General features: G+C 36.6%; 1 protein-coding gene across 4 annotated transcripts in view; it reads left to right on the top strand.

Moving 5' to 3' along the window:
- Positions 1-7047, top strand: part of LOC123504574 (transcription cofactor vestigial-like protein 2) — an 84891-nt gene that overhangs the window by 38964 nt on the left and 38880 nt on the right. The gene's annotated exons all lie outside the window — the stretch shown is intronic.

Below are 7047 nucleotides of genomic sequence, written 5' to 3'. Positions count from 1 at the left end.
GAAGGGGTTAACAACTATACGGTAATTACATAGGTAACTAAATGCCTCAAAAAACAGTGTATCCTGAAATCCACTGTGACAAGGTAATGTTTTGCGTCTCACTTACTCTCTCATTTACATACTTGAGGCTCTTCAGTCCCCCGCATCCTCTTAACAACTATAAGGTAATGAAATAGGTAACTAAATGACTAATAAAAAAAAAACACTGTACCTCCAACCTCATTGTGACAAGGTAATGCGTTGCGTCTCACTCACTCACTTCCCTTCTCTAAACCATCTTGAGAACGAAGGTTAATGGCACAGGTAACTAAATGCCTGAAAAAACACTGTATCCTGAACTCCACTGTGACAAGTAGTGTGTTGCGTCTCACTCCCTCTTCCATTTACATATTTGAGGCGCTTCACTCCCTCCCCCCTTCTCTTAACAACTATAAGGTAATGACAAAGGTAACTAAATGACCCCAAAAAAACACTGTTCCTCCAATCTCACTATGACAAGGTAATGTTTTGCGTCTCACTCACTCTCTCACTTATGTACTTGACGCGCTTCACTCCATTCCTCCTTCTCTTAACAACTATAAGGTAATGACAAAGGTAACTAAATGACCCCCCAAAAAACACTGTACCTTCAATCTCACTGTGACAAGGTAATGCGTTATGCTACTCCCTTGTTCTTTCACACACTCTCTAAAGCATTTCATTCTCCTCACCAGGTAACAACTAACTCACTACAATAAAAGACATCGTTCCTCCAATCTCTTTATGATGAAAAAAACTGTAATATTACTCACTCATTCACTCCCTAACTCATTCACTTACTCACTTATGGCCCTCTAGCCTCCCCTTCCTCTGCCATGAAAAGTTAATGCGTTGCGCTTCTCACTCATTCAGTTTACACACACATTCACTCACTCACTCAAAACTTATCAATTGCTTCCCAACTCATAATGGTAATCTAATGGAAGAACTAACTCATTTGCTTATCAAGTAACTTCACGATTAACTATTAAAGGAGTGAATATTGATAGACAGACCTACAGACAGACAAATATGTAGACAGACAGACAGATAGATAGATAGATATAGACAAATAGATAGATGATAGATAAACAAATAGATAGATAGATGAAGGACAGATAGATGGATAGATATATGGAAAAATGAATATAATTACACTTCATAACCACAAGTTAAAAAGAGAAAGACAAAATATAGAGGCGAGCACCATTACATACACACATGAAAATATGCACCTAACCAATTAGTTACAGAATAATGATATCACAACCCTTAAAAACTCACTGTAGAAAAAAAAATGAAGCAATAGAAGCAAAAACTATAACACAAAACACTAAACTAAACAAACTCCTCTAAATATGAGAGTTTCAAGGCTACACACACACACACACACACACACACACACACACACACACACACACACACACACAAGAGGGTCTCATGTGGGGCCTTGTTACCGAGGTTTGTACTGAGCCGCGGATTCCAATAAGACACAGCGAGGGGCTTTGGGCTTTGTAGTGTACGGAGGTTTGGGCAGCCGAGCGTGAGGGAGCAAAGGGAAGAGAAGGACAGGAGTCGTGCAAGGGAGGGTTCCTATATGGATATTCTAATGTGGTATTTAATAGGTCATTTTTTATGTGTCTTTTTACCATTGATATTGTTCTTTTGCTGTTTTTGTAATCTTTGTGAATTCTGAGGTTTTATTTTTAGTGTTTTCGTCTTGTGGGTTTATCATTATCATTATTATTACCATCATCATCATCATCATCAACATTATTATTATTATTATTATTATTATTATTATTATTATTATTATTATTATTATTATCATTATTATGTGTGTGTGTGTGTGTGTGTGTGTGTGTGTGTGTGTGTGTGTGTGTGTGTGTGTGTGTGTGTGTGTGTGTGTGTGTGTGTGTGTGTGTGTGTGTGTGTTTGTGTGTTTGCAATCCTGAAAGAACCATATTACAACCACTTCTACTACTACCACTACTACTAATAATAATAATACCACTACTACTACTACTACTACTACTACTACTACTACTACTACTACTACTACTACTACTACTACTACTACTACTACTACTACTACTACTACTACTACTACTACTACTACTACTACTACTACTACTACTACTACTACTACTACTACTACCACCACCACCACTATTGCTACTACTACTACTACTACTACTACTACTACTACTACTACTACTACTACTACTACTACCACTGTTGTTTTCCTGCTATTGTTGCTGATGCTGCTTACACTAATGACACTGTCACTACTCCTACATTGATGCCGGTGAGAACAGAAATGACAAAACAATACATAAACAACAAAACAACAGCAAGTGAAAAGAACAATAAAGCAATAATAATAATAATAATAATAATAATAATAATAATAATAATAATAATAATAATAATAATAATAATAATAATAATAACAATAACAATCTTGGTGGTTTGATTCACCTTTCGCTAACCTCACAGCATCCACTACAACCACCACCACTACCAACTACCACCACCACCATCACCGCCACCGCCACCGCCACTCAGTCATCCTCCCGCGGCCCACACGCTCAGCAAGCATTTCTCACACTACATTCCTTCACTTTCGCCCGTGGCTTTCCCCCTCAGGTCCCTTCGCAGTGACTTGCGTGCTGCTCAGCTTACTCTTGCCTAACCGGAGCAGGATTTGTTGTCTCAAGAACAAGGTTTTGCTTCACTCGTCTCCGCATTTTTTTCTTTTTTATGTCATTAGAATTAACTCGTGTATTTTACCTGGGAGAAGTTCTGCAGTCGTTTACTACTTTATTTAATTGGTATTTCTTGAAGTCTATTAATGTTTCTTTTTTCAATAATTATCATTTTTTATTAGGTTCTTAGTCTTAATGTATGCATGCACACACTCAAACACACACACACACACACACACACACACACACACACACACACACACACACACACACAGAGTTTGGGTTTGAGAATTAGCCACACGCTGTCCATCGCACGGCACCAATGAGGCAAACAAAACACGGTCGATAGCTATGCATTCCACGGTGAAATTCGCGGCCACCAATAAAAACACACAAAATATTCCCGCCGCGAGGCCAGCTGTGTTGTGGCGGCGCGCAGGACGCCCAAGGAGGGGATGGGGTGCTGCTGGGTGGGCGGAGAAGGTGGAGGGGCGGCGTGGGTTTGCTTCCTATGAATGTAGAAGGTGGTGGTATCATTTACTAGCGCTGACTGGGTTAAAATGATTTTCAGGTTCATCTGCCTAACACATTCTCATAGTAACATTCAACTTACAGACTCAGTATTTGTATGAGGCTCTTTAGCAGTTCCGTAACGTAGAGAGATTTTAATTTGTTACTGGATTGCCTTACTGGATATTGTTTACTCTCGCGATCCAATTAATATGGCCTCTGGATTCATCTACCTAATTTATTCACGATTGGGCAGTTTTTCTCATGGCATTATGCAAATTTTACAGATTAAATTTATGTACTGTTCTGTTCAGTATCCTTTACTCTCGCCATCTGGGTTAAATTGATCTCCATTCCCTGCCGTTCAAAGTTGGGTTTTTTTCTTATAGTAACATACAAATTATACACTAAATTTCAAAATTCATACCATAAAAGTCATTATTCTATTACTACACTGTCCTCTTTAACTCTCGTCTGTGCTGAACTGATCTCCATCTCTGTTTGTTTGACTCACTCACAGCTAGACAGTTTTTCTCATATCATTACACAACAATTATAAACTCGATTTTTGCTCTGGTCTCTTAAAATGTCATACATGCCATTGATAAACATTAATTTACCACTGCACTGGTCTCTCATCTCTACTCTCGCCGAACGGGTTGAAGTTATTTCTAGGTCCAGCAAGATCATTTTTCTCATAGTAATAAATAGATTTTACAGGGCTAAATTTTAGTATTCATCTCCGGAGTCGCTGCCCGATACAACTCACAGTAGGCAAATTTTCTCATAGCAATATCAGACTTTTAGTCTCAAATACTAACTTACCTACACTGCCGACTGCCTATAACTCATTCACAGGTTGGTCAATATTTTTCAAAGTAGCATACAACTTTTTTAGAATCAATTTTCGTACTGGTCTCAGATATCCTTTACTCTCGCCGATCGGGTCAAACTCATCTCCTGGACTGGTTGTCTAACTCATTCACAGATGGTTAATATCTCTCTGAGTAACACACAAATTTTCTAGACCAATTTTTTTGTTCCGGTCACTTAAGATTTCACACCCTAGCAACACATTAATTCACTACTGAACTAGCTATATAGTCTCTTTCATATCCTTTACTCTCGCCGCCTAGATCAAAATTATCTCCATCCGCGCCTGCCTGCCTGACCCGTTCACAACCAAACAGCTTTGCTCATAGAAACATATGTGACTTTTATGGACTCAATTTCTGCACAGTTCCTTTTTAAAATAATCCCGTAAATGAACAAAATAATATTAATCTACTATTCTCTCTGTCGGCGCATGATTTTTTTAGATGCTTCGTTAACCCTTTAAATGCCAATTAATATTTTTCATTACTATTATAAGTTTTAAAAGGCATATTTAAACGGTAATCTCTTTAAAAATTGTAGTTTAGTAGCTTTGAAAAGATTGAGATCAACTTCATGTTATTTAATTTTCTTTATGCCATTTCAAAGACTTTACTACAGTGATGATGCTAACAATAGACGACCATAGAAAATAAAAGGTTAAGAAACAAAGACAAGTATTTTATTAATGGAATTCTAGGGTTGTCCTGTTCACGGTGCCTTCTGAGAGTTTTTCATCTTTCATTTTGTTCTTTGCCAATACAATAACATCATCCCTAAGACCACAATCAGTATATACATAATACTTGTATAACCCCTAAACAAAATACTATACTAATTACTATTCTTCTTTTGAACTTTACTGTAATGGAACTACGGACACATTAAAAACATCACATTCTTTTTGTAAATTTTCTTAATAAAAACTTTTTGTCTATTCTATGGTATTCTATTCTTCAGCCACAGTCTCAGTGTTTCAGTCGATGCGGAGGAGCGGTACTTATGACCGATAAAGAGACGTAATTATCTTAGAAATATAGAATAACAATGATATCTAACAAAAATTTCCTCTCTCTATTAATTCATCAGTCTCCTCCATTCCATTTTCCAGTACCTATTCCTACACCTCTTCAGTACGTGTTCCTTTTACAAACCTGAACATTGCCGGCACACTCCTAGTTCATTCCAAACACTGCCCGGGTGTCTCTCATAACCCAGTACTTCAAATACTTTCCTTCTTCGGTTCTAGCTTATTAGAAAAGTTTCCCGCTTTACCGTTAGCATTTCATATTATCATTCTCAACCAACCTTTTTCTCAACGGGGAATATGTGGTGCCCCGTTCGTCGCACTGTCTTGGTGGTGGTTTCTTGTTATTGGTGGTAGTGAAGGTGTCAAGTGCGCGTCTGTATTTCAACCTTGTCTCGCATATCATAGTGGTAATTGGACGCTACTAACATTCATATGAGAAAGGGATTGGAGTTACTTATTTCTCCCTTTGTCTTAAGATCACTTTTGTATACGTAGACATGATGTGACAGGAAAAATTGGTGAGTAGAATTAGAAAGAGGAGGAAACGAGAAGATAAAAGAAAGATAAGATAAAGAAGAGAAAGCCGATTAGTGGAGGAGAAAAACAAGGATGATAGATTGCAAATTAAAGATAAATGATGATGATGATGATGAAAATAATAGTAGCAACAACAATTACAACAGCAACAACAAAAACAACAAACAGTAATAATAATAATAATAATAATAATAATAATAATAATAATAATAATAATAATAGTTATAATAATAATAATAATAATAATAATAATAATAATAATAATAATAATAATAATAATAATAATAATAATAATAATAATAATAACAACAACAACAATAATAATAATAATAATAATAATAATAATAATAATAATAATAATAATAATAATAATAATAATAATAATAAAGAAAGGAAAAAAAGAAAAGAAGAACGAGAACAACAAGAAGAAGAGAACAAGAAGGAAAAAGTGGGAAAGCAAACAAGAGGAGGAGGAGGAGGAGGAAGAGGAGGAGGAGGAGGAGGAGGAGGAGGAGGAAGAGGAGAAAAAGAAAGAGAATACCAAGAAAAAATCAGAAACAACAATATCAAAGACGAGAGTGAAGACAAAGGCGAAGAGAACGAAAGAAAGATATCAAGAAAGAAAATAACTTAATCACTTTCTCTAAGACACGTGGCGGTAGAGACCCAGTACAGGTGAGAGGAGACTAATTAGCACTATCAGCCACAGGTAATTACTCGTGTGTGTCTGGCAGAAGGAAGCTCAACTCTTTATTAAACCTTCTTAGCCCGCGCCATCGTCTTTCCGCCCAGTGTGTTGTGAGGAGACCATGTTCCGCTAATCAGAGTTTTTGTCGAGTTTTCCTTCCTTGCACAGTGATAGATTTGATGATTCTTTGTTTCTCCCCACTCTCTCTCTCTCTCTCTCTCTCTAACAATCTATTCATCAAGCGGTTTATCTAGATTAATTTCCAGGTGTCTTGATACTCCTCGCCTTAGAGAATTCAGAAACAGGAAGAGAATTTTTGGAGCTTTCCCGTAAAATAAGAATATTTAAGTGAAGGTCTTTACATCACACACGAATATTTTGATAAGTCTTCACACCTGTCCACCTATTATTCAGGAAACGCTGCAAAATATCCTATATATATGCATGTCACGATATCGCTCCCTAAGAATAACAACCAGTACGCAAAATTGATCGTCACTCATTTTTACTCTTCTCAATGACAGTGTTTATAAGATGTCCTTGAGTTTGTAAAGAAAGTCTCTATTGACATTTTATTTTCGTTCTATATTGTTCCCAATATTATTTTTCATCCCGGTATTGTTTATATTTCTTTCTTCTATTTATTTTCTTCTTTCATCCTGTCTATCTCTCTTGACGTTGTC

This window comes from Portunus trituberculatus, chromosome 16 (genome assembly GCF_017591435.1).
Source record: "Portunus trituberculatus isolate SZX2019 chromosome 16, ASM1759143v1, whole genome shotgun sequence".
Taxonomy (NCBI): Eukaryota; Metazoa; Arthropoda; class Malacostraca; order Decapoda; family Portunidae; genus Portunus; species Portunus trituberculatus.
Note: the sequence above shows the minus strand (reverse complement) of the source record. Positions and strands in the feature narration are given on the sequence as shown.